Source organism: Pseudopodoces humilis, chromosome 3 (genome assembly GCF_049639895.1).
Source record: "Pseudopodoces humilis isolate 2021_Gansu_Grassland_sample_001 chromosome 3, ASM4963989v1, whole genome shotgun sequence".
NCBI classification, from domain to species: domain Eukaryota; kingdom Metazoa; phylum Chordata; class Aves; order Passeriformes; family Paridae; genus Pseudopodoces; species Pseudopodoces humilis.
In genome coordinates, this window is record NC_142202.1 from 112,335,655 (window position 1) to 112,363,290 (window position 27,636).

At 47.0% G+C, this 27,636-nt stretch overlaps 1 protein-coding gene across 9 annotated transcripts in view; it reads right to left on the bottom strand.

Annotated features, from left to right (window-relative positions):
• The window catches only part of EXTL3 (exostosin like glycosyltransferase 3), a 112,777-nt gene that overhangs the window by 64,704 nt on the left and 20,437 nt on the right, over nt 1-27,636 (bottom strand). For 6 of the 9 annotated variants that reach the window (XM_014257652.2, XM_014257645.2, XM_088053268.1 and 3 more), the window contains exon 2: nt 26,596-26,670. The gene's annotated coding sequence lies outside the window, so the exon portion shown is untranslated. Of the gene's footprint in view, nt 1-882; nt 974-1,446; nt 1,626-26,595; nt 26,671-26,782; nt 26,798-27,636 lie in introns of those variants that run through there. The other 3 variants (XM_088053267.1, XM_014257649.2, XM_088053269.1) reach the window with 3 other exon arrangements.

Below are 27,636 nucleotides of genomic sequence, written 5' to 3' on the forward strand. Positions count from 1 at the left end.
GCAAACAGGAGTTTTGATGTTTATTTGATGTTTATTTGGCTACAGACTAACAAGGAACCGGGCTGAACATGCCCAGGGCTCTTGGCCACTGCCTTGATGTACAACCAGAAGCACCAATTACCAGAACTTTGAGATACCTTGAAGGCACTAATTAGGCCAATTAAGGCAAGAAGGAGCTAAATGACTTGCCCAGGGCCATGGAAGGCAGTGACCAAGTGGTGTTTAGGAGTCTTGTTCACAGCCCTGTCCCCCAAGCCCTGAGAGGACCCCACAGAACAATTCACAGGGGTGAGAAAGCTGTGCTGCAGCCAAAACAGCTCCTCTCTCCCCTCTCCCTCCCTCTCTGCCCACAAATACAAGAGGTTTTGATGAGTGATTTCAGATGTACAGCCTGACTTAAACCAGAAAGAAACCAAACACAAATCCTTCACCCCCAGTGCCCAGGGCACCCGAATGCTGCCGGAGGTCCACGCTCCGTTGTGAGTGAGCAAAGCTACAAACAAGAGTTAAAAATACAACTTCCCATGTGCTGCAGGAGCAGGAAGCACTGCCAGGGATCTCCCAGTCAGGGATCTCCCAGCCCAGCCCAGCCTCAGGAACCCCAGTGCTGTGCCAGGTGAGGCTCACCTGAGCACACAGTTTCCTTGGGAAAGGAAGAGAAACAGGATAAAGCTTACAGGGCTCCATGCCTATGACTCAGGCATCCTGATGCTCCAATTACCCCAGAGATGGGAATAACTAATTAATCAGGAGTCATGGGATGGAAGTGAGCAGCTAGATATTTTGGGTTAATTTAATTACTTCACCTCAAAAGCATCCCAAAGTTCCAGCAACAAGAGATTCCCTTTACAGCATGCCCCTGTACAGCAATACTCACACTACCTGTACTGCAACCCCTCCTGCAGCTCCTGACATCTCCAGCGGTTACAGATTTCCCTGGGAGAGGTTTCTGGCAGCCTCGCTGGTTTTCAGTCTTAGGATGCAATAAAAAAGGAAATTCATGAATTGTCTGCAGCAATTTGAGGGAGATTTGTGGCCATAGCAACATTACTATAATCTATGCTGCAGGGAACAAAAGCCACTTTGAATCACGTTGTTCCCACCCTCCCCACCCCACCCAGAAGGCTGGAAAATGCTGTCCAGACACTCCCCAGTCCCCAGATGCCAAAATGTGCTCTCTCACTGGCTGCCCTTGATATGAAATCACTGAAGAGGGGATTTAGAATGACTATGGAAGGTCATGCAGGAATTCACCATCCAGACAGACCATCCGGAGCAATCACCCCCGACAGACCACGCTCCTGTGCTGCTGCAGGAAGAGGACAGTGCCTGGATTTCCCAATTTCCCATCCCACAGCTCCCAGTGAGGAACCTGTGACAGCTGACTGAGCTTGGGGAAGAGATGAAGACATTCGTTGTGCTGGTGATAGAAAATAAACAACTCACCCCAGGTTTATTGCTGTCGGTGCCACGTGGCTGCAGGTTCTGTCCCCTTCCTGTCACTCACTACATTTCCTTACTCTGAAATTCCTCCAGAGCATCTGTAGGCTCAGTCCAGTCTCTTGCCACGCTCTCCTGCCATGCCTAGCTGGGGGTCTAAGCTGCACTCAGGCCTGCAGGCACTCCTGTAATGCAAATAAAACAAGGAACCAAACCACTGAGGAATTAATCCAAGGAGCTGCCTGCCTGCTCCTTGTGCCGTATGGCTCCCACAAGGAAGATGCCTCCGGAGAGGCCGGGCTGCCCAGCCAGCTGAAGGCAGAGATTCGTATTAATGCTCTCACTATTTTTAGCTTCACAAATCAGGGAGAGCTGACTTGTGCTTCCTGCCCCCAGCCACAACATCTGGGCTCTTTATGGTCATTCGGGCTCTTTTTCCCACAAGGCAGAGCCTGGAATGTGGCAAGGTGGAGCTCTGGGAGTGGGGGGGGGGGGGAAGAGGCAGCAAACTTTCCAAATTAGTAGCAAAAAGCAGAGGGCAGCATTAATTCCACCGCTGGGATAACTCAGCAGCAGTGACTACAATCTGCCCACTTAATTTGGCCCTGCAGTTTCTATTAGAGGCACAGTAGGAGGAAATTCTTGTACAATAGTTAAGGCAAGGGCTGGGTGTCGGGTGACTGGGGTTTGATTCCCAGCTGTGCCTCAGACCCTTCTGCGCAACCTCAGGGAATTCTGCTCCGCTTCCCTGGCTCGCAGCATTCCTTGGGAATTCACCAGGGAGCTCATGGCTCACAAATAGCAGCTGAGAGGAGAAATAGAATCAAAAGCTACTTCCTGTTCAGCAGGATGTAAAGCATCTTACAAATTCGTTCGTAAGGCGACCAAAAGATGTAAGTACTACACGGAATTGATTGATTGGCATCTTCCAGCCATCCCAATTTTACAGGAAGGAAAGGGCACAGCCTCGCTGAGCCATTCCCATAACCCCCACGCTACCAGGGAATCTATTTGAGAACATATGTCTTGATAGTCTCAAAAGATGATCTTGGGAGACAGGAAAAAATTAATCATCTTGTGCTGGTCTGACTTCAACTACTTCATAGCTCTGACTCTGAAATAAAATCTGAGCATGGGAGCAAGAAATGCCAGGAACATACAACAACTCAAACTTGAAGCTTAAAAACAAAAAAAGGCATTGAACCCCAACAAGTTAAACACAATTAAAGAATGAAAGGGTGATTATTGCTGACCCTTCAGTCATGTAGCTCTGAAATTTGGGGTTTTTTTGGAAGAGGACATATTCCAGTACCCAGGACCTTCTGCTGGTTTTCCAGAGCTCTTTGTAAAACGCTCTGAGGTCCTCAAAACAAAAGCCAAAACAAACCAATAACAGAACTTCCAGTCCAAAACTCTCACTCCAAATCAACTCTGAATTGCTGAGCCAATGCATTAACCCCTCACAGGGGCTTCAACACCGGGGAAACAACATGGGGTAATCCGGAATAACAAATTGAGATAAAAATGGGAACCCCTTGGGAAAAAACCCAGCGTTTTTTCCCATCACCTTTCCATGTCCAGACCCAGCAGCAGCAGCACAGGGATCCCGTGAGTCCCTCAGCACGTTTGTGCTATGGGATGAGTGGCTCAGAGCCTCAGAAGAAAGGCAGTGCCACAGCAGCAGACTGAAGTCACCCTGTGCCAGTTTGAAGGCCAAACACGTAACTCTGAATAAAGCAAAAATAAAGGATCTGAGGCCAGGAAACAGCCCCAGAGCTCTGCTCTGCTTTCAGGGGGAAGTGTCACGAGCAGCACTGGTGCCACTGACCTACTTATCCCCACAAAAGGGCTACAGAAACAGGCAACAGCCCCAGCTCCGTGGCTGCTGCTGCGCCCGGCTCCCATGGCGTGAAAATCTCTCTGGAAAATGCACCACAAGGAACATAGAACAGGTGGGACCTTCCAAGACTGCTCCAGCTTTCCCAGAAAAAAATGCTATTTTTGCCACTGTGTTACACAAGGGCAGAGCTGGAGCAAGGCTGTGTTTAGGAAATCCCATTTGCACCTCTGCCTTCCAACAGCAAGGTCTGTCCAATAATCTCCCTAAAGCTAAAACCCAGCTGTAATCATTCCAGGAGTAAAGGGCAGACAGGCTTCATTTTTTCAGGATGAAAGCTTGCAAAGCTGCAGGAGTGTTTCAGAAAATGATCATTCCCGCTCACCAATCCGAACACAAACCCAGAGACAAGGATGTGGGAATGCTGAGCCCGCACAGCCAGTGGTGTCCCCACAGCTCCAGCCATCACCCCAGGAATCCAGGGATGGAGTCAGGAAAAAAAGAGAGCAAAAGAGCCTAAGCTCATCCATTTGGCAACTCAGGAACACACCGGGTACAAGCAGGGTACCAGAATGAGCAAAAATCACCACAGAGCCCAAGAATCCCTTTGGGGCACCTGGTGAGGTCTCAATCAAATCTGGAGTTGTGGCTTTATTTGGAAGTTTGGCTTTGTTTTTTGGCTGTGTTCAGAAGTTCAATCCTAAAGAAAACCTTGCAAACAGCAAAAAGATAAATGAGAACTCCGCAGTAACAAAGAGATGAGACGACACTGACTAATTTAATTAATGAACTTAATAGCAGCCAGCAGGAGCAGGGCAGTGATGAGCCTGGCACTGCTGAGGCACCTCCAGCCCTGGAGAACTTCTGAGTCCCTCACAAGGACATTGAGGGGCTGGAGCGTGTCCAGGGCAGGGAATGGAGCTGGGATGGGGCTGGAGCACCAGGAGGGGCTGAGGGAGCTGGGAAAGGGGCTCAGCCTGGAGAAAAGGAGGCTCAGGGGGACCTTCTGGCTCTGCACAACTCCCTGCCAGGAGGGGACAGCCAGAGGGGGTCAAGATTTTTCTCCAGGAAAAGGGAGTTACAAGCAAAAGAGTGGGAGCCCAGCAGGTCTCTCATTTTCAAGGAAAGAACTTCAGAAAACTCTTCCAATAAAAGTTTCCTGAACAGCAGCCATGACTTCTGAATCAACACTCCGGTAGCAGATTCCTCCTCTCTCCCAGCTGATGGTGTGATGGCTCTTTCCTTGCCAAACACCTGCTCGTCAGAAAGTGAAGCCGAGTGCTTTACAGCCCGAAACAGACTCTGCAAACATGTGAACCCACCATGCAAATGAGCCATTTGCTCAGGCTTCACACACAGCAGCCCAGCCCTGGCTCCTCCATCCTCCATGGACCCGACACCCGGCAGCGAGGCATGGCCTTGGTGGCTTGTGGGGTTTTCTCTGAGCCAGGCCTTGGTGGCTCATGGGGGTGACTAAACCAGGCCTTGGTGGCTCATGGGGGTCACTAAGCCAGGCCTTGGTGGCTCGTGGGGGTGACTAAACCAGGCCTTGGTGGCTCATGGGGGTCACTAAGCCAGGCCTTGGTGGCTTGTGGGGATTTCTCTGAGCCAGGCCTTGGTGGCTCATGGGGGTGACTAAACCAGGCCTTGGTGGCTCATGGGGGTCACTAAGCCAGGCCTTGGTGGCTCGTGGGGGTGACTAAACCAGGCCTTGGTGGCTCATGGGGGTCACTAAGCCAGGCCTTGGTGTCTCATGGGGGTCGCTGAGACAGGATTTGGTGTCTCATGGAGATCATTCAAACTTAGGGAGACACAGCCTTGGTGGCTCATGGGGATCACTCCAGGCCTTGGTGGCTCATGGGGGTCACTGAGCCAGGCCTTGGTGGCTCATGGGGGTCACTAAGCCAGGCCTAGGGTGCTTGTGGGGGCCACTGAGCCAGGCTTTGGTGTCTCATGGGGGTCGCTGAGACAGGATTTGGTGTCTCATGGAGATCATTCAAACTTAGGGAGACACAGCCTTGGTGGCTCATGGGGATCACTCCAGGCCTTGGTGGCTCATGGGGGTCACTGAGCCAGGCCTTGGGGGCTTGTGGGGGTCACTAAACGAGGCCTTGGTGGCCCATGGAGATCACTCCAGGCCTTGGTGGTTCATGGGGATCACTCCAGGCCTTGGTGGCCCATGGAGATCACTCCAGGCCTTGGTGGCTCATGGAGATCATTCCAAGCCAAGGAGGCCGAACTTGAACCCTGAGAGCTTCACACAGTCCCGGATTCTTCTGAATCCTTGTGCCTCACCCCAGCACCAAAGGCAGAGAGACGATGGAGAACAAGCACTACAGACAGTGCTGATGGAATAAACCCTCCACAGCTGCCAGAGCCTCCTCCCCCCCGATCTCCTCAAGACCTGACACTCTGATGATGTTTGGCACGGAGCTGCCCGAGGTGCCACCAAGCCGGGCAGGGACAGGCGGCTGCCTGCCATTAACGCCGCGCCTGCTGCCTTCAATTAAAACGCTCCATTGCCGACGACACGGGGGGAGCTCCCTGTCTGCTTTCATTTTGTGCTGCACACTTCATGAGGCACAGACTTCTCCAAAGACTCTGCTGGGTTTCACGAAATCCAAGAATCGTTAAGGCTGGGAATGTTTTCCAAGATCATCAAGTCCAACTGTCAGCCAGCACCACCAGGGTCACCACTAAACCATGTCCTCAAGTGCCACATCCACACGTTTTTAGTGACTCCAGCACTTCCCTGAGCGGCTGTTCCAATGTTTTACAACCCCTTCCATGATTTTTTTCCCCTCCCATGTCTAACCCAAACATCCCCTGGTGCAACCTGAGGCCATTTCCCTTGCACTAAAACATAACCTGGGAAACTTCACATGAAAGAACGATTGCTTTGAGGATGGTGGGAATTGGATCAGCTGGGGGTGCTCACCTGGAGAAGAGAAGGATCCAGGGAGAGCTCAGAGCCCCTTCCAGGGCCTAAAGGGGCTCCAGGAGAGCTGGAGAGGGACTGGGGACAAGGGATGGAGGGACAGGACACAGGGAATGGCTTCCCAGTGCCAGAGGGCAGGGATGGATGGGATATTGGGAAGGAATTGTTGGCTGTGAGGGTGGGGAGGCCCTGGCACAGGGTGCCCAGAGAAGCTGTGGCTGCCCCTGGATCCCTGGAAGTGTCCCAGGCCAGGCTGGACAGGGCTGGGAACAACCTGGAATAGCAAAAGATGTCCCTGCCCATGGCAGGGGGTTGAAATGAGATCTTTCAGGTCCCTTTCCACCCAAACCATTCCATGATTCTGTCACAAACAAAGCAGTTTGCTCTTTCAGCTGCATTTTTTTCAGAAGCATGGCTGCAACAAGAAACAGATACACACAAAAGGCAACTCAAAAGCACTTAGCTGACCTAAATAATGGTAATTTCCTGGAAATTTCACTTAACTACTTGGGAGTTTGCAATACTTCAAGCAATCAACACACAGTGCTCCACAGATAAAAACTGGGGGGTTTCACTTCCCCATCTGAGACATCTCTGAGGAGCACCAGCTCTGCAAAGAGAAGAACCACAACACTGAAAATCTCAGATCTCCTTTTGATTTTATGTTGTTTCTAGAAGGAGGCACCTCCAGCCTGCAGAAACTGCAAAGAAGCACGAAAGAGAATAAAAACAGTTCCTTGCTTCTGCTGTCACAGTCCACACAGTCCCCACATCCTTAGAATGAGACATCCCACCCAGGAAAGGGGCAGATGAACTTGAAAGCTCAGCATCCCTTACAGATCTGGATTCATAAAAAAGGTTACATTTTGTTCAGAAAAGGAAACTGAAATGGGAATTTCACAGTAACATCAGACGGGAGCAAAATATCTATTTTATTACACTTTTATTGTATTAGCCTCAACTGTGCCTGGTTCTGCCAACACGAGATGTTTGACATGCCTCAAATATGAATACCTAAGAAGTTTCAATATTTGTCTTGGATTCCTCCTGAAACAAAAACTAGTTTTTGTAAAATCTAAAGTTGTAGCCATTGGATGAAGAAATAGATTTAGTGAGGTATCACCTAAGGCAACCTATTGCTTTCGAACTTCTTTGCTCACCAAGAGAAAGCAGCCTTATTCTCTCTCCCCATAAACCTTAAACCATGTATGATTGCATTCTGTAGATGATTTAATGTACTAAAACCACATAAATTGAGAAATCTACAAACAATTATCTCTCTTTTGGTGCTGATTTTAGCATCTTGTGCTGAGGGAGCCCTTGGATGGTGCAGATTTCCATCAGCACTGCTTCCCCAGCCATCCTGAGCCACCTCATAACCAGAAGTTGGAGTTTTCTGCTGAAGTAATTTGGATTTCCCATGGTTCAATTTCATATTAAGGCCTGGGCACATTGGCAGAGGAGGGAATTTGGCACAATGACCCCAATGTTAGGATAAAGACCCATCAGAGAAAAGTCCTGTGCTGTGGCAAAATTGAAATTTTGAGGCTCCAGACAGAAACACAGAGAAAGCCTCTGACAGAGATTTTAACACTTTTAACAGTCAAGTCAGACAAGAAAAATTAGAAAAGGGACAATCCTGCCATGGGAAGACCAACTATTACCAGCAAATTTAACACCAGTATTAGTGTGAAAAGAGATGGCCCCAAGAACACGGTCCTGGAAAAGTGTCCCTCACCTGGTAGGGCTCAGTTCCCACACAGAGAGGTGACACAAGGAAAAATCAGAGGTTAAATGACAGGGACAAGGACTAAACCCAACAGTGAGTTAAACCAAGCCAGAGTGGACCCAAACAGTCCAAGATCAGGATCAGGAAATGGCACAGGCTGGGGAATGTCCTAAAAGGCAGCTGAGACCAAGCTGTCCTGATTTTGGAGCTGGAAGTTTAACAGTGGGATCGTGTCCAGGCTGTGCCAGCTGGGCTGAGGCCATCTGGGGACAGGGCAGGAATGTCACAGCTTGACTGGCAGTGGTCACCAGTGACACCCCAGAGCCAGAGCTGCTCCCAGACAGACTCCAGGGAAGGGCCTGGGGTGGGATGTGGAGGAGACAATATGCAGGTAAATGTTTCTTTGGGGAAAACCCTCCAGGTGCCCCTGCTCATGGAACTTTGAACAGGAACACAGCAAATCCTCACAAGAGAGGATATGAAGTGGCTTCACATCCTCCCCTGAGGGCAGCAATTGCTCTCCATGGGATCAGACAGACTCCACTGCCTGTCACACTCTGATCCCACCACAAGAAAAAGGAGCCCTCACTGCAAAGGTCCTGCCAAAAGCCACCATCAGTGACTAAAACACTTTCTACTGTGAAAGATCTGAGAAATCTCTTTTCTTTGAGCACTTCTGGAGACATTTCAAGCTCCCTCTGCACTGCATATTCCAGCATCACCCTGAGATACGTCAGCTCCAAGGGAAGCAGCTTTGGGCTTCTACTGGAGCAAAAAAAAAACCTCTCCTGGCTTAAAGAAAGAAATTAATAACTGAAGCAAATGCTTTTCTTCTTCCCCAAACCTCTCTGAAACCAAGAGAAGACTGAAGAAGTGCTAAGAACCAGCACAATATCCATCCTTTATCAGTACAGATAACCAAGGGGGCCTTACAGGAGAGCTGGACAAGGACATTTTGCAAAGGCAGGGAGTGACAGGACAAGGGGAAAAAACTTTGGGCTGAGAAACTTCAATGGGATATCAGGAGGGAATTGTTCCCTGGGAGGGTGGTGAGCCCAGAGAAGCTGTGGCTGCCCCTGGAAATGTCCAAGGCCATGTTGGACGGGGCTTGGAGCAACCTGGGATAGTGGAAGGTGGAACAGGACGAAGTTTAAGGCTCCTTCCACCCCAAACCAGCCTGGGATTTTATGATTATCCACTGTGCTGAATACAATGCCAAGACAGTAATTCCTGATGCCAGTCAGAGCTGTCCATATCCGAATACCAGGCAGGCAAGATCCAAGCTTTTGAAACAGTGACCACATTTCAACTTGGTAATTTATTACAATTAAATTGCAGTATTGTAATTCAAGTGGAAAGGATGATACCCAACATAAAATAGCCAAGGTCTAATGTTAAGAGGGGCTTTTACAGACAGAGAAATTGTGTTTAATCTGCGCTTGAGAGCAGTGGCAGGTCCCTCTCTCCTGTTCACACTTTTCCAACACCATCTGCTCGAGTTCAGTTCAGTGCAAGTGTTCCTCTCCTTACAGGAACTGGATAAGGAACAAGATTTAAAAGTCAATACCTACAAAAAGAACAGCAGCTTGAGATGAGGAAATTGCCTTAAATTTCATTTCTCCCAAGTACCTGCAAAAGCAGCAGCACACCCCTTTGCTCAAAGATCTCAGCACTTGTTTTCCTTCTTTATCTCTGTTCATTGATTTTACAAGGAAAATCAGCACCAGAGCTTTTGCCAGGAAGGATGAATTATGTGTGTAGATTTAAGGGGTTTAAAGCAGGCTCGCACTGAAATCTGAGAATCAAACTGTAAGCAAGATTTTTCAGCTTTTACTACATCCACAAGGAAGAAGACTTTTCCCCAGGAAAACTGATCCATGAGCTTTCATTTGGACCGTCTTTAAAACCCTTACATTGCACAGAAATGTTGTTTTTATAGTGTAGTTTTCAGAAAGAACAAAATTAAAAAGAAAAACTGAAATTTCCTACAAGCATCCAGGGAGCTTTTCTTCTTTACTACTTTACCATGCCAGGAAAAAAAACACTGCTTGCTGTAAAATAAATTTTCAATTAAAACTGCTCTGCAAGACTCAAGGAATTTTATTTCACAGGGAAAGCAGATTTTCCTTGGTGAGGGGGTGGATTTGCTGGGCACAACACACACACGAGCCAGTGACACTCAGGGCCCAGCCACCACAGAAATGGGGAATAAATCAAAGTAAATCAGAAGCCCTTAGAAAACAGCAAGAATCTTTGGGTCCTACCCCAGCTCTGACTTCACTTAGTGAAAAATACTCTGTTTTTAACTAAAAGGGTATTAATCCAAGTCAATTAGTCCAACTGTACAAAACCTCCATTTGCAGAATGACCTTCTTTCCAATTACCTTAATTTTAACTCTGGAAGTAAATTAAGACAAACCTTCAGGCAAATTTCATTCAGAGCAAGAACTAAATTTCATAAACTTCAAACAATTGAACTTGAGAAGCTGAATTCTGATTAATTTTCCTCTGTATCCAAATGCAGATGAGCCACGAACCTCCCAGCACCCTCAGCTTAACTTTCTGCTCCCAGACCGAAGTGTGAGGCTGCTCTTCCCGTCAATAATCATTTTTCCACCTCCCAGATGGTTGAATTTCCAGAGCTGTGGATGTTGAGCTGTCTTAGGCTCACAGATTCTGGGAATGGGAAGCATTACACGATGCTTGAGGCCATTAAACTTGTGTTGAGTGCTGGAGCCCGGAGCCAGACATCAAATCGACGAGATAAAAACCTCCAACAAAAGATTTCCAGAGAAGGCTTCTGTTAAAATAAAGTAAAAATGTGAGGCTGGGGAGTTTGAAATATTAAGGAATAAGAAATCTGTTTTCCAAGATTGTTCTACTGTGTTGACTCTGCTAAGTGAAAAGGGCTGCTTGAATGGAATCAATCACAGCAGTTCAGGGAAAACACGGCCCAGAGGTGGGAGGGAGTAACTCACCCGGCTTCAGAAATGCCAGTTTGCTCAAAAAAAAAAGAGAAAAGGCCACTGGGGCAGAGCAGACAGTGAAGAGGTCTGACTCCAGCAATGGATTTACACACAATTTTTAAAGTGAGGGATGGCTGAACACCAGCTGAAGTTCCTGAGACGCAGCTCGCCAGTTGAATCCAGCCCCAAAAAAGGGTTGTGATGAGACAAACTGAACGAGAGGGAGAGAGAGGAAAAATCTCTCAAGTGCTGTAATTAAGGGATATGTAAGGAAACAAATAATGACAAACTCGCTTGTTGATCACCTCTGCTCCAGGAACAGAAGAGCCCCAGAGTGAAGAGCAGCTGAAAAAGGAACGTGTGCTGATGGCCCGCGGTATTTGGTGAGAGAGGAAATATCTGCCAATGTTACACACAAGGCTGTGCTGCCATGATAGCATCACAATTTCACAGATGTAATTCTGAGTTTTCTTCAGGTGATGAAGCACTACTGGAACATCAAAAAGTCCCTTAAGAGAGGGAGTAGGAGCCCCATTTTTCAGCAATAAAGCCACAGGATGACACACGCTGGAGAAGCAGTTTGGTTCCCAGTCCAGGGGCACAACTCAGTAACTTCCCTGGATGCTCATCCTGCTCCACTCATCCATAGCCATGAGGGTTCTTAGGGCACAGAGCTGCTCTATTTGCTTTCTTTTCCTCTTCCAGGTCTCTCCTCACAGCCACTCGTCTTCAGAGAAGCTGTGGCTGCCCCTGGATCCCTGGAAGTGCCCAAGGCCAGGCTGGACGGGGTTTGGAGCAACCTGGGATGGTGGGAGGTGTCCCTGCCCCTGGCTGGGGGTGGCACTGGATGGGTTTAAGGTCCCTTCCAACCCAAACCATTCCAGGTTTCTCCATTTCCCCCAGCCAGGGTTGCTGGGTACGAACAACCAAGTTGCCTCAGTAGACACCTGTGCTGCCACAGGCGTCAGACAGAAAAGAGAAAACCCAACCCTTCCAAAACAGACAGGGAAGCAAAACTGATTTCCAAATATCAAGCAACATTTCCTGACACTTCTCAAGAAAACATCAAAAGCTTTTTAGCCAAAAAGGTAACTAGAAAACTTCCCCCAGCTGAGAGCAGCACTGGGAATGCCCCTGCCGGACACCATTCCCGAAGGACACGGCGGGAAAGGTCCTGCCACAAGCTCAGATCTCAGCAGCTGCATAAAGAGCAAGTGATTATCAAGGTGCTCAGATGGGCTCATCTCAGTTTTTAATGGAAGTTGTTGGTTAAGTCATCACTCACTCCAAGATTTTCCATTTCCCCTCAAGCCCAAAGCACGGAGAGGCAGTGGTGGATCTCATCCCAGCTCCTGCTGTACTCACCCACCACATCCCAGGCCCTGGGAAGGGAAGCACACGCACCGTGGTCAGATTTATTATTTTTAAAAACATCACTGACACACTTGGCAGAATTCAGAACTCTCATCTGGGAAGATGAAACTTGCTACATTTGACGTGGGAGTCAGACATCCCTTCTCCCATAATGGAGTTCACAATGACAAAGGCGGACACAAATCTTCGGGAAGTCACAACTCCCCCCACCCTCAGCGGGAACCAGGGCTATTAATTTCAATTTGGAGCATCAAACCCCTCAAGCCAAAAGCACCAGGCAGAGAATAACCACATTTTGCTGTGCGCTCTGTGATTTATGACCTGGAATTTCAAGAGGGGAAGAGGATTTCTCGTGCCGCATTTCATTTTCCTGCCCCTAAAACCCCTGCCAATAACAACTGAATGTCACTAAGAAGCAGCTCCCTCCCCAAAGGAGCAGCACACGGTGGGACAGAGCCCAGCTCCTTCTCCCACAGCGTTATTCCATGTGAAGGACAAACAGGAGCAAGGGTTTAAGTGCTAAAGCAAACACAGCCAGCTTTAACACACAGGTTGATGAAAGAGGCCGTACACAGCCGCTCTTGAAGTCGGTCCTTTGTAGTCTTCATTCCCACAGATAATTACCAGCTTAGAGGTTCCAAGACTTCAAGTGATAGTTTGTGCTTCCTTCAAGTATATATATATTAAAAAAAATAATTTTAAATCTCATATGCTTTTAAAGTCAAGATTAATGAATCCTCACAGAAATAACTGTAACAGCCACAGTTACCTGAGTGATAGACTTGGGGTGGGACTGAGATGTGCTTCTGGTTTTGCAGAAAGGCTGAACCTCAACCTGGCTAGGATCTGGAACTATTTAATTTATAAATTCTTAAGGGTAATATTATTGCCTTGGAGACTTACATTATATTATATTATTGACTTGGAGATAGGTACAAGCCTTCCTTTAAAAGCAGATTTGAGAAATATTGATTTTTAAGAGGATGTCACAAAGCACTGTTAGCAATAAAAGTAGCATTTGGGAGAACAAAGCTGGAAGTTTTAACTCCCCAAATGCTGCAAGTGGGAATTTGGGAGAATCTGAGTCCAGGGAATGAAGGAAATTCATCTGGTTTTTCACATCTACCTTGAAATAAGAAATGACAGTGCATGGGCCAGGAGACCTCTCTGGAGTGACTGGTATTTAATAAATTATGGCAGTGTTTTAAAAAGAGATACAAAAAACAAGACAAAAGAAAGAAAAACAAGACCAAAAGTATTTTAAGAATAGAGACAAAAAAAAAATAAATAAAGACAATTCTACTTCAAGGACATAGACCAAAAAAAGAGCTACAAGCAAGAACACAGCACAAGACACAAGTAAGTTAGTGGAGGAAAGGAACAGGTTTATTCTCTTCCCAAAATCTAGAGAATACACTATATTTTGCACAGCAATTGTATGGGGAGAAGGAGTAGGGGGAAAGAGAGTATCAAAATCAAAACAAGTCACAAGGCATCAACAATCCCTTGATGACAGCAGAGTAGTTTTTGTTGGCACAGCTCACGACAGCTGGAGGAATAATTGCGATGCTGAGCGAGGATGCCGAGAATATTTTGCTTCAGAGACTCAGATGAAAGATGTTATCCACAAGCACTTTGCAGATGTTAATTAAACCCACACAGCCCCTTTTTGGCAGATCAAGAAGTATTTATCCATATTTTGCAGAGAGGGGAATGAATATCTCAGGCACTTTTAACCTAAGGTTAAAGCTGCTCTTTGTACTTAGGAAGTGCCCCACAGATTCACTGCTAAAAACACAAATTTACCTTCCCAGTCCAGCACAGCCAGGATGGAGCTGATCCCTCTCACTTCTCTCCGGCTCCTGCCCCAACAGAAGCCTTGAGTCTGCAGAAAAACCAAACTCTGAGATGAATATGGGCACAAGAAATGAGCTTTAAAACAGCAGCGACCCTTGGGGAGCTGGAAAAGAAAAAACCCAAACCAATTCAGCTGATCTTCCTTTGGTTTTCTCCTTCAAAGGTGACAGTTTTCCCTGGGCTTAAAATCATGGAATGCCCTGAGTTGGAAGGGATTCATAAGGATCACAGAGTTCAACCCCTGGCCCTGCAGAGACACCTCAACAATCCCACCCTGAGCATCCCTGAGAGCGTTGTCCAAACACTCCTGGAGCTCTGGCAGCTTTGGGAATGTCACCATTCCCTGGGGAGCCTCTTCAGTGCCCCAGCACCCTCTGGGAAAGAACCTTTTCTTGATTTCCAACCTAAACCTGACACAGCTCCAGCCATTCTCTGAGTCCTGTCCTCCTCCTCCTCTCCAGGCTGGACAAGCCCAGTGACCTCAACCCCTCCTACCATTCCCAACAACCTTCCTATTCCATAAAACACCATTCTCCAACAGGATAAAACAGCAATCGTGTCAATTTAAGCCAAAACAGTGACTTAAAGCAGGCAGAACCAGTGGGAATAAAAAGGAGCAGTGAGATCACTACCAAAAAAGACAAAAGAGGCACAAAGTATTTGAGGCACCTCCACTGGAAGGGCAGGAGTACCACTGTGTCCTGGAAAAAAGAGCTTTTCCTCAGAAGAAAACCACTCCATTATTTGCTAAATTGACATGGAACAGTTGGTATTTAAGAGGGGAAGGGTCAGTTTGTAGGATCTATAAAAGAGCAGCTGAGAACATCTCCAAGGTCAGGAATAAAATGCATAAACACACATGTGAACTAAAACACCAAAATACACAGTGGTGGCCGATGCCTGTGATCTTCCCAGGAAAATAAGCATATCTGGAGTTCCTTCCTGTTAAAAAAAAACCCTCAACCCCCTGAAGCAGCTGATTTGGGATATATTTCAGTTGGAAACACATTTAAAGATGCAATCAGAAAGGAAACCTAGGAGTAAGTGGAGCACTTTCAAAGACTGTTGCAGACCCCTACCCAGCAGAAAGGCTGTGGGACAGGGTCTGTCCTGCAGAGTTCACACCTAAAGGCAGACACTGATTACACACACTGTGTAATGTTTTCATAGACCCCTAGCTTATATTCCATTTATGTTCACAGGGCACAGCACACAATTCACCACCGTGTGCCCATCAGCTCAGGAGACTGTCCAGAGCTGCAGGCTGCATTCAGAGCAAGCAGAGGAGCTGAAAAGCTTTTTCTAGGCTAATCTGTACCTCAGCTAGCTTTCTTGGGAGCTTGCATGATCACAGGAACTTTAGGAGATGGAAAGCCTGGCTTGAAAAACCAGGCTGAGACACGCCACAGCACAAGGGGCCACCCCCACTAATTCAGCTTTGTCACTGCCCCACGCATTTTGTGTCAGTGCCACCATTTCCTCATTGCTAATCCAAGGTACAGGAAGCTCCAAAGACCCAGGGAAAACCTGACACCTCCCCAGGGAAGCAATTCCAGCATTACCTGTGCTGCTGCAGTGTGGCACAGCCAGAGGACAAACTCGGGGCAGAGGCAGCAGATGTTGGCTGCTGCATTCAGTTCCCCCTCTGTGACCCTCTCCAGGCTCACTCCACCCAGCCCCACCAGCCAGATCCAGCTCCTGCTCTTTCCCATGAAGCAGGAAAAGGCTCTTCCTTAGAGGGTGTCAGGCACTGGAACAGCTCCCCAGGGAATGGTGACATTCCCAAAGCTGCCAGAGCTCCAGGAGTGTTTGGACATTGCTCTCAGGAATGCCCAGGGTGGGGTTGTTGGGGTGTCTGTGCAGGGCCAGGGGTTGAACTCCATGATCCTTATGAATCCCTTCCAACTCAGGATATTCTGTTTCTGTGATTCTTTGCCATCCAGCTCTGAGTTGCTTCTCTCCAACGTGCTCACTCAGGACCATGGTACTACAGGCATTAAAATAATGTTTTAGTGTCGTTTATAATGACCAAGTCAAAGTATTTTGGCTCATAATTCCATCTGTGCCCTTGGCTTCTGGTTATATTAAAACTGCACACAGTGAGGTAGAGATTGAGACATTATTAAAGGTGCTCTGCATCCGAAGCAATTCCCACAGAAATGTATTTGCAGTCCACTTCATCTTGATGACAAGGCTGGAATTAGGGCAATTCCAGCTGGGAACTATTCCTGTGTTCTCTTACAATGCCCTGCAATGCAAGGCAGCTGCACTGACCTTTCCTGGCTGCTGGTCTGGGGTTTTTCCCACAAACATTTGAAGGGCCTGGTCTGGTTCTGGATCTGCTGCCACTCTGCCATGTGAGCAGCCCTGCTCCAAACTCCAAGGAGAGGTGTGAAGTTCACCACTGGAGGCTGCAGGAGGAGCAGGAGTCTCCAGGCAAGGGGCAGGGGCCAGACTTTGTTATTCCCTGCTTTCCAATGAGTGACCCAACACATTTTTGGCCTTCCCACACAAATCCACATTCGAATGGCTGCCAGCTCGTTATCACTTCCCTTTTTGCTTTTTTGGTTGCTTGTTTTAAACTTTGCCCAAGGTTACATTCAGCAAAGGCTAATCCCTCAAAATACAGCATTAAACCCACTATCACATTAACATCTGGAAATCGCATTTAAATCCTTCTAGAAAGTGAATGTTTTACAAAAGAAAGCCCCAACTGAGCAGAAAGCAGAGAATTTTTGCACCACATCCCTTTGCACATGAAGCATTTTGCAAAGGCCACCTTGCAGCTGTTGTCATGACCTTCTAGAGATCAATGCCCCCACCTGTGCTCACCCTCTCCTGGGGGAGCAAACAGCACACACAAAACAAGAATCACTCCGTAGCCTGGAATTTGACACAGGGTATAAACAAGCTCAAAACCTCCTACATCAAGTACAACCTGCTGCAGTCACCAACTCAAAGCCCCCTGTGAAATGGCTCAGAAAGAGCCCAGCAGCTGTTGAACTAATTCCCTTTTTTTTTTTCCCCACCCAAACTAGTGTTTGGAATCTGCACATCTCTGACTAAAAACCACTTTGTAACTCTCGGTCACTGCTTGGGGCCTTCACATAATTTTCCTTTGGGGGATCAACACTGCCATTAGAGGATGGGTTTTTTCACCACCACGGCATCATCTGTATTTCTTATTTATAGACTCAGACATCATCTGTGATTAATATTTTCAGGAACCCCTCTGCTGGCCCTTCACCTCTGTTATCACCCTGCAGCTGCTCAGGGATGCCTGACAGGGCCCCTTTTTGCAGCTCCCGTGTCCAGCAAATGTTCCAGACAAACAGGAGACTATTCCAGATTATCCCTCACCACATTTAATGACTCTGGAAAGATCCCCAGGGAAGGAGTGTTTACTGCCAAGGAGCTCCATTAAGTATCCAACAACATCCAGCAAAAAAAACAGCAAAACATTGGGGTTTTAATTATTTCTCAAGCTGCTTGTAGCACACAGAACATGTGCCATACGAATGGCCTGCCCACAATTCTTTGAATTCTTTTGGGGACTGTCAGCAAAGACAGCTCCTTCCAGGAGGAGTAACTTTACTCAGGATAACCAAGCAGTAGGAAAACGCTGCCTTTTGCCCCACAATGCCAACAGGCAGAGAGCAGAACGTCTGGGAACACCTTTCAGACGGTGATGTGCTCCTGGCCTGAGAGGCTTCGTTTAGGATGTGGGTTTGCACTGTTGCTCAGCTGATCTCATGGTCTGGTGATGCTGAAAAGAGGGATCTCCTCCCCAGCTTCCAAGCCTGAATCAGGGAGTTAGGCTGGAAGGAAACTGTGTGGACTGAGAGGGAAGGAACTGGATCTGTATCACTGCAAAAAGATCAGTGGGAGCACAAGGCTGGGAGCAAAACCTTTCCTTGCACCACCAGCTCTGCCGTGAGATCAGTTCAGCTACAACGCACAGCCACACTCTAAATTTAGAGAGCTTTCTAACTCTAAAGCTGTATCCCACGTCCATTATTCCTCTCCAACACAAGAATGAGCCATGCTATTATAAATGCTTTTATACCAGCGTTGTGCTCTCCACCCTACAGGAGCACACATCAATTGTGGATAAAGTGGTTCAGCTTTGGAATGTAGACAAAAACTGAGACAACGCTAATGGTGGTGAAAGACAGGTTGCCTGGGGAGGGAAATGATCAGAGATTTAAGAGGAAAGGGGAAAAAAAAAAAAAACCCTGCAGATAATTTACCTGTGCTTGGGTCACTGCTCATTAGTGCTCTGAAGAGAATCACTTCACAAGTTATAAATTAGGCTGCTCTTGGCTTACTCCCTTATTATCCAGCTCAGGCAGCAGCCAGGAGCCTTTCACACGCACTGGATAATGGGAACACTTACTCTGAATAAAATGAACACAGGCAAAGAAAGAAAACAGGGGCCTTCATTTGGGCAGGAAAAACCATCAGGAGACCCAGCAGTGGCATTGGGTTTCACCAGTCACTTCTCTGTCACTCTGCATTTCCTCCTTCTCCAGAGAAGGGAAAACGGCTCCGAAAACAAATTCAGGTTGTGCAGAAGATGTGGTTGTTTTCTCCTGTTGATATTTTCATCTACCCCCTGCTGATTTGGAATTTCCTACAGACTTTTTAAAAGCTTTCCCATTCAGGCTGAGCTCCACTCCAAGAAGTTTCTGGAGACACCGTTCAGGGAAGACATCTACAAACTTTTAATTTTGGTTATTAGGCAAAGCTCACCGTTCAACAGCAAGCAGTCGATTTCTGTCTCTTTTTTTTTTATCCTTTTGTAATTGTGGCTTGAATAAATTGCAGCTGTAACACTTCTTCAAGCATTCATGATTTTTTCAGTGTATAGAAATAATACAGCAGACAATAATGTACCAGTGATACCTATCAGAGCTGGCAAGGGCAAGATCATTCTTTTCCCACACACCTTCTAATCTCCTGCTTCTATCTCTGATAAAATAAACTCATTATTAAAAAGTGCTTTAAGTCTAAAGGTTAACCAAATCCACAACTTTGGAACAACAAAAGCCAACTTTGACCAGAAAGGCTGAGACAGCCAATTCAGCCCAAAAACTTTGGCAATTTTCCCTCCTTAAAGGATGAGCTGTGCAGCTGCAGCCCCCACAAGCAGCAGCCCTGACACTTGGCCTTGCTCTTAGGATTCCATCTCAGAGGCAAAAGCACATGGAAACAAAGACACGCTTGGCCGGTGAACCCAAGAGGATCTGTATAAATTAGCTCCCTGGAGACCTGACAAAGGCTCCCTGCCCTCCTCAAAGGCATCAGCTCTTCAGTGCCTCACGGTGAGCACTCCAGATGGAATTAAAAGGACTCTAAATCTGTCCATAGGGAAAGGCAGCAGCTGGATCAGCAGTATGAAGCAGAGAGTTCAGGCAGCCCCACACAGGAGATGGGAGGGGAAAGGGAAGAAGTAAAATCCTCCTTTCCTTAGGGGCAGTTTCGGTGCACTGCAATCCTCTTCCACCCCTCCCAGGTTAACTCTCTCCTCTAAAAATGCTTTCAGTGGCCACTTCCAGCCTTTCTGCTGCCTGTGGGAGGCACAGATCCTGGCCTGATTTTAGCTCCTGAGTCACTTGGGAGCTGGGAACAGAAGGAATAAAGTATCCTTCAGTCATCATGGGCTTACGTGGGCTAAGGGACCATGCAATGATCTCATTACAGATCCAGCCCCACTCAGCACCAGCTTCCAAAATCATCCCCCTCTCTTTGCAATGGTGTAAACACTAATAGGCAAAACAATAATCTGACTCTTCATAAATTAATAGCAGAGATTCAAGTCCCACTTTTCTGGGGAATGCTGACAGCCCCAGGGCTGCCAGAGCTCCGGGAGCATTTGGACAGGCACAGGGTAGGATTGCTGGGGTGTCTGTGCAGGGCCAGGAGTTAGACTGGATGATCCCAGTGAGTTCCTTCCAACTCAGGATATTCTTCAATTCCAGGCAGATGATTTTGCAGCACTACCTAATGCAGGTCCAGGCTGAAGCCTGCCTCAGAGGAAAAAGTGAAACCTGTTCTGCCCAGGAGCCTCGCTGGCGAGGTGAAGCTGCACCCCCTTGCTCACTACTCTGGACCAAGAAGAATTGCTCTTCTAAAATTTTAAGCATCATCTTCACAGCAAGATGCCCATGACTTCCACATCAGCCTTTCTGCTGCCTGTGGGAGGCACACAGATCTTGGCTTGCTTTTAGCTCCTGAGTCACTTGGGAGCTGGGAACAGAAGGAATCCTTCAGTAAAAAGTATCCTTCAGTCATCAGCATCACCAGCTAAAAGCACCCAGAGAGCAGCAGGTCTGAGAGGCACCGAGTGCAGGAAGCACGTGACAAAAACATCTCCAGCAGTGAAAAATTTAATAACCTTGTTGTTAATTCTGAACAAACAACAACACTGATTCCCACTCCTCCTTTGATTTGCAACAGGAGGAGGAGGAAGAAATAAAGTTGTTCAAACAGGAACAGCTGTTACATCAATGCTGGTATAATGGAGTCTCCAGCATCCTGTTCTCGGGAGAGCCATCCCTGTTTGAGGAAGAGTTCTGCCTTTTCAAGAGGACTTCAGAACCTCAAACACCAACCTGCAGCTAGATTTTCTCCCTAATCAGAAGTCAATTATCCTGCTGAGTGATGACAGAACAATTCACCAAGTAAATCCTTCTCGTATCGGGGCCCTCTGTGATGGAGTTGCGCTGAGAACTTCATTACTCACACAAAAACAAGGAGAATTTCACTTGTGCTTCCCACAATTATTCCTCTGAACTGCCAGGTGAACCTTCACATGACAATGTGAGCTAATGCACTTTTATCCATAGCAGAAGTTCCCGAGTTTTTATTGAGTCTGAGGAGATCTAGAACACATTTACACCCAGCTGTCTCTAGAGCTCGCTCACAGAATCAAACTTGTGCTACTGCCATTGTTTCTCACTTCCCAATCATTGCTACAGTAATGCAAACCTCCTGGAGAGTCCTTTTAGTAATTTTTAACCACTTTGAAACAGTTTTATTATACTAAATAATTACTGCAACATTTTCATATCACAAAGAAGTTCTCATCTGTTCTCAGGCTTTGTTCCTTGCAGGGTTCTAGTCCCAGCACTGTTCCCCTCCCAGGTGTCTGAGGTCAGATAAACTGAAATTAGCTCCAGAGAGGGCTCTCAGTATCTGCTGTTGCATAAATGAAGCCATGAGTTCATAGAATGGGTTGGGTTGGAAAGGACCTCAAAGCTCATCCCATTCCATGGGGTGGCTGAGATTTGTTATTTAACAATGAAAAAACCAGCAGGACCAAGAGAAGAATCAGGGAATCGTTAAAGTTGGAAAATCACAGAAAAATCCAACCATCAACCCAACACCACCACGTTCACCACTGCACCAGGTCCTCAAGTGCCACATCCACACATTTTTTGAACACTTCCAGGGATGGTGATTTCACTAGGCAGCCCATTCCAACGCTTGACAACCCTTTCCATGAAGAAATTTTTAAAACTTAACCTCCCCTGGCACAACTTGAGGCTGTTTCCTTTTATCCTGTCACTTATCTGGGAGAAAGCCTGACCTGCACCTCCCTACAACCTCCTGTCAGGGAATTCTGTGGAGCAAGAAGAGGCCTGGAGAATTGCAGCCCTGCACTAACACACCATGGAGGATCTCACAGCAACCTGATGGCTTTCACCTCGCTTGAGCTCCTTCCCTCTAACCCTCTGTGTAATCCAAGAAGAACTGTGAGCAGGAAAGAAATAAACACACAAACAGCGACTTATTCTCCCCAAGTCTGGAGCAGCTCCTGGCAGGAAGGGAGGAGAACAGAACCCAGGCTGACATTCCAGGCCCAGCAAGCAGGAGCACTCCAGCACATAGTGCTGGCTTTGTGATGTGCCACAAAGGCAGCCTGTTCCAGCTCCCCCGTTACACATTGTCCCACACAGCCTCTGGTCCCAGCTTCAATGGCTGCATTAAATGGAAAAGTCCCCTGGGTGATGACATGAGCTGGATTCTCCCACTTCCATTTCCCCAGCGTGGCTGGATCACCGCAGGGATCCTGGGGAGGTCTCCAAACAATCCCTCACTCCAAGCTAATCCAGGAGGTTTCCCCTGTGTGGAGTCTCTCATCACAAGAGATTTACTTGGGCAGAGCAAAATTCAACCACACAACTCAGCATTTTACAGGCCCTTTCCACACTGGCTGTATTATTCAGGCAATGTACTAAAAAAAGGTAAAATATAAATAAATAGACGCAGTGTTCCAGTGCAGTCCAGGAAGAGCTGACCCCTCATTCAGGGAGATCAATGTCTGCTGCATTTACACCCTGTAAGGACAAAAATAATGCTGGAACCACCAGGAGAAACAGCCAATTAAGCTGGTTTTCTCCCAAGCAGATTAAAAATTACTCTGAATTTACTACCTTACTGAACTACAGCTGAAATTATTATAGTAGGCTGGCTGTGGGCTGCCAGGCTGCCTTGTGTGCAACTCCACATACACAAGAGGAAAAGAAGAATGAGAAAGGATCATAAACATAAATTTATGTATTTTATATGTATATATGAAGGGAAGGAATATTAAAAAAGCTCCATCCTTCACCAACAAGCAGAGGCTGGGACACCCTGAGGGGTGACAGAAAATCAACCTATAGTTCCTGGATGTATTTCTCTCCCTCTCTCCTCCTCGTGGTGTCCCCTCTCCAGCTGGGTTCAGGACTGGTTGAGGCACAGGTGACACATCTTGACAGGCCAGGTGATGTTTTGGGGAGTTTTTGGTGTTTTATTGACAAGTCAGTGCGATGAACTGATTGTGCTGCGCAGATTGGCTGCTTTGGGAGAGAACTGCTACAAGGACTTTGTTCTTTGGCTTCCCTTGAAGAACAGAAAGCACCAGTGGAGCACAGACAGACCCTGGGAGCTCTTTGGGGTTAAAGGCAGGAAGGAAGCACTGCGGAAGGCAGCAGAGAGGAAAGAAGAAAAGCACAGTGGTGGAAATAGCAGTGGAGGCGTGGAAGACAAACCTCAACACTGGGAAAAACTGCTCTGGATGGTCCACAGAGCTGTGATTCAGCACTGAGGAAATTATCCAAGAGTTCTTAGCTGAACAGAGGCCCAAATTTCCCAGGCTGCCCACAGGGCAAGGCTTTAATCATCCCTGGGGGAGTCCTGACTCACCTTAGGGCAGCACAAAAGCCACAGATGTGAGTCAGGGCAGATAGACAAAACCACAGACTTGTCAGCCCCAGGCACGTCAGTCTGCAGCCCTGGGACTGCAACATTGGTGTTAACACTTCAATCACATCATATTCCAGTCCTACTTTTTGGGAGCCACTAATAAAATAAATATAATTTATGCAAAGCAGAGGAGATGGAGAGCAAGGCCCTGCCCTTGCAGAACCAGAACCTGTTTGATGACTCTGATTTATGTTTATCTAAGACCAATTCTGTGTTTTGATATCATTTCTTAACCAACACAGAGGGAGAGTTTAACACCCAGAGTATTTCTTGTCCTCATTCAGAAGATGCAGTAGACACCAGCAACCATTTTAGTTTCACAAAACTGCTGCAGGATACAAAGATACATCCCATATCCTGGCTGACAGCTTTAGCACAAAGCCACACAGCTCTGCCAGGGCTCCTTGTTAACAATGTATTGTTCTAGTGACTCAGTGAACTGGAATGCTATCAGGTTTATTCACAGCTTTTCTGATAGGGTTTTTAGATTAACAAAAAAAAACTCTGCTTTTTAGAAAAAAAAATAAAAATAAATAAAAGGCTACAGCTTATTAATACACGGAACATCAGAATTCCTGGTTTATTTTCTATGGCTAAACATACAGAGAACTGCAGCAAAAGGACAGGACCTCAGAAACCCAAAGGTTCCTTCAATCTTCTAGTAAAAATACTCAAGAGGAGAAAAAATGACCAAAAATTGGAAATGGTAAATATAGTGAAAATGGTCAAAAATGTGAAGCACCTCTGTAAGGACCACTGAATCAATCAGGACATTTTAGGGGACACAGGAGGGATTTACAGCATTTTATGCCAATGACAATTCCCCAAACATGAGCTTATTACAGTACACGAGCTGGCAGTAGGTGCAGTTACCAAAAGGAAGTGGTTCACCACACAAAATTAAACTTTGAAATGCCAGGACAGAGGCTGAAGACACACAGGGGTTCAAGCAAGAGCTGAATAAACTGCTGGGAGATGACGGACATTCCTACTGGCCATGGCCTGCCACAGCTCAGGTTTGCCACGTTCTGAGTTTTTAAGAAGCAGACAAAAGTCTCCATCATCTTCTGAGGGGAAGAGCAGCAAGAAGCAGGAATTCCACCCCCTCACTTCCCAGTGCTCCTCAGGAGGACTGCAGGAGGTACAGGCAGCACAAACCCTCCCTGCCATACCCAAGTGAGCAAAGACCACACAAGCCCGTGTGAGGCACAGGAAGCATCGGACCCACGCTCGTGTTCACGTGGATGGTGCCACATCCTCACAGCAGCCATCATCTTACAAAACTCCTGCAGAACTTGGCTTTGCTGCCAAGCCAGGAAGCCTCAGGAGGTGTTTGAAGATGAGTCTCCTGAAAGTATTTTTAAACTCCAGGCCCAACCCAGTTATTTAGATATTTAGTGCCATGGAGAGAGTCTTGCATAAGAATGACTTGTTAAGGAGTCCCCTGAAACAGGTTATTTTCCCATTCTGCTCCATGGCAATCACAGACTGTTTCCAGCATCTCCTCTATTCCAGCTCCCTGCCAAGAACAGCCCTTCCCTCAGCTGTCTCCTACTGACCTAAATTCATACTCCTTGCTTTAATCACAGCCTTCCACCCTAAAAAGGACTCCAAACCTGAAATCCTTGTCTCCTCCATTCATTCCTGTAGCCACCAGGCCCACAAACCCAGAAGGGCTTTCTGAAGGTCAATGCTGAACCTGCTGCACACCACAGCAGTGTAATAAATGTTGCACAAGCCAAATGATGTCCTGGGGGAAGCCTGTGCAGCCCATGGCCTCGTGCAGACCACACAGCTGTCAGCCTGAGACTTCCTTCTCCTTAAGATATGCAAAGAGAAGGAGAATTCAATGGTATTGACTGATTCCAGCTCCTCAAGTCAGCAGATCTGGCTCAGAGCACACACTGGGATTAGAGCTGTCGATGAGGACCTTGGCGCGGTGGCACCCTCGGTCAATACCGGCATCGTTTGTCCTTCACGTGACCCCGCTGCTACTCCCAAGTTTTGTTATTCACTGCTGAATTTTTCACAGGAGCTGTGCTCCAGCTGAGGGGAGTCCCTGCTGTGTTTGGCAGGGCACAAAGATTTCCTGGATCCAGAAGTACAACAAGAAATGAGATGAGGAGAGATACAGAGAAATGAGGAAGCCACAAATAAGTTTGCCTCTCTTTCCCTTCTTTCCCAGAAGCACAGGAATTCTCTGCCCTGCTCCCTGGATATATCCACACCAACGTGGTGACACAACCCAGTCTCTAAATGCATGATTTCATCCTTGACTTTTGTCAACGAACACTTTCAGTTTCAAGTTTCATCATCCCACATTATCCTTAGGGAATCACCTGCTAGGGCTGTCACAATAAACTCAACTGCTGCAGCTCCCACACTCACCTGAATTTTACAGCCCATACTAGAGCATCCTCCTGCTTTTCAGACACCTGTTTCAGGCAATTCCCTGTTTCAATCTGGCCACACCACCGCACCACATGGGCCAAGACATTCCAATTAATCAGTATTTACTAGCTCCAGTATTTCCTCCCTCACAGCAGCAAGTTCTAAGATGTTTGCAGACACCTCATAAAGCACAGGCTCGTTATTACAGCCCATTAACACGCATGCAAGAAATTTTAATGTGTAAAAATTTCCCATGAAATAAAGATTTTCTCCTCCACTTTCAGGGCAAACCTGCCATCCCTTACCATGAACTGGACAACACTCTCCAGTGTTTTTTTTTCTGCTTTTTTCCGCCCACCAGTCAAGCCAAGCCTCATTTGGCTGATTTCATAGCAGTCCTTTATGAGCAACCCCAGCATGCGCCGTGGCAGGTCCCTCCTCACTCAGTTCCAACACCTCCAACAAGGCTGGAATAGCTCTGGAGAGCATTTCCACTCCTGACCCTGCAGCACAGGAAGCCTCAGGTGACACCTTTAGAACTTTAGTGTTGATTCCCCACAGCCTGAGATGGAACTGCAGCAGTTCTCTGCTCTGCCACTACTGGAAGTGAGACGAGGACACAATTTACCACTCCAGATAAAAGGAGCTGGAGCACACTTCTCCCACAACAAGAGCTAAGCCAAGGAAGCTTGTACTTTTAGGAAAACACTGTCCAAGCATGCAGACTTAATGCTGTGCCCCAGTGGAGGCAATTTGAGGCTGACATCAGGCACTACAGAAAGTTTTATTCCTGAAATATGAAGGTACTCACTGTACACGGTGATCAGCTGGCAAACTGGAATCTGTCTCTCTTCTGCAACCAGCTCTCTACTCATCTGTCTGGAGCCTGTTAGAGAGGAAAAAGAGCTGTAAATATAGATAAAGTGACGAAAATTTAAAAAAAAAAAAATTAAATCAACAAATAGGCCAGGTAATCAATGCAAAACAGACATGCTCACCTCCCCAGCTCTGAGGTCAAGAACTCAAAGCACCTGCAAAGCTCTCAGCAAGGTCTCTCAAGCAAACGCTGTGATGTTTGAAAACAACGACAGCACCCGCTGCCTCTGGAGGCTGTTGAGGTCAGACCTGATCCAGCCCAGGAGAAAAGCAAGGTATTTATACATGAGAGCAGCAGCAACAGCTTCCCAAAGCCAGTTACTCCAGAGACGGTGAATCACAGCTCCTTGTGACACGTCCTGATCCCCAAAGCACCATTACACACGCAGGGGAACAAATGTTTATGCAGACACGGTGCTGAAGGGTTACATGGGCTCTGATCTGGAGTGCACCAAAGAAGTTCCCTTTAATACATTTGTTGTTTCAACACACTTTATCCCCTTAATGAGGCGCCACTGAAGTTCTGCTTAAACCCATTTTGATTAAGGAAAAGATTATCCATAGAATTGCCAGCCGTACATGTTAGTATACATCACACACAGACCAACTGTGCTTCGGGGAGACATTAAATCCCCGTTCAATTAACAGAGACACCTCTTAAAACGAGCATTAAATAATTCCCCACAATGTACCAAGACAACTGGCTACTCCAGTAAATTGGAATAGAAATAACTTCCCATCTCTCCACCAACAAAATCCCAATCAAAGCTTGCCCTTAAAACAAGAAGTCAGTACGGAGGGATAGGGGGCAGGAATGTTACTACCTCAGTGCTATTGTGTGCTTATATTAAAAGCTCTTCATCAAAAAATTAAATGAAATGGATGCCTTTCATGTTTATCAATAACAGAGCTAATGGTTTTTATGTAAATGCCATTGCTTTCAGCCAGATCTGCAAGAGACTGGAGCCACATAGCC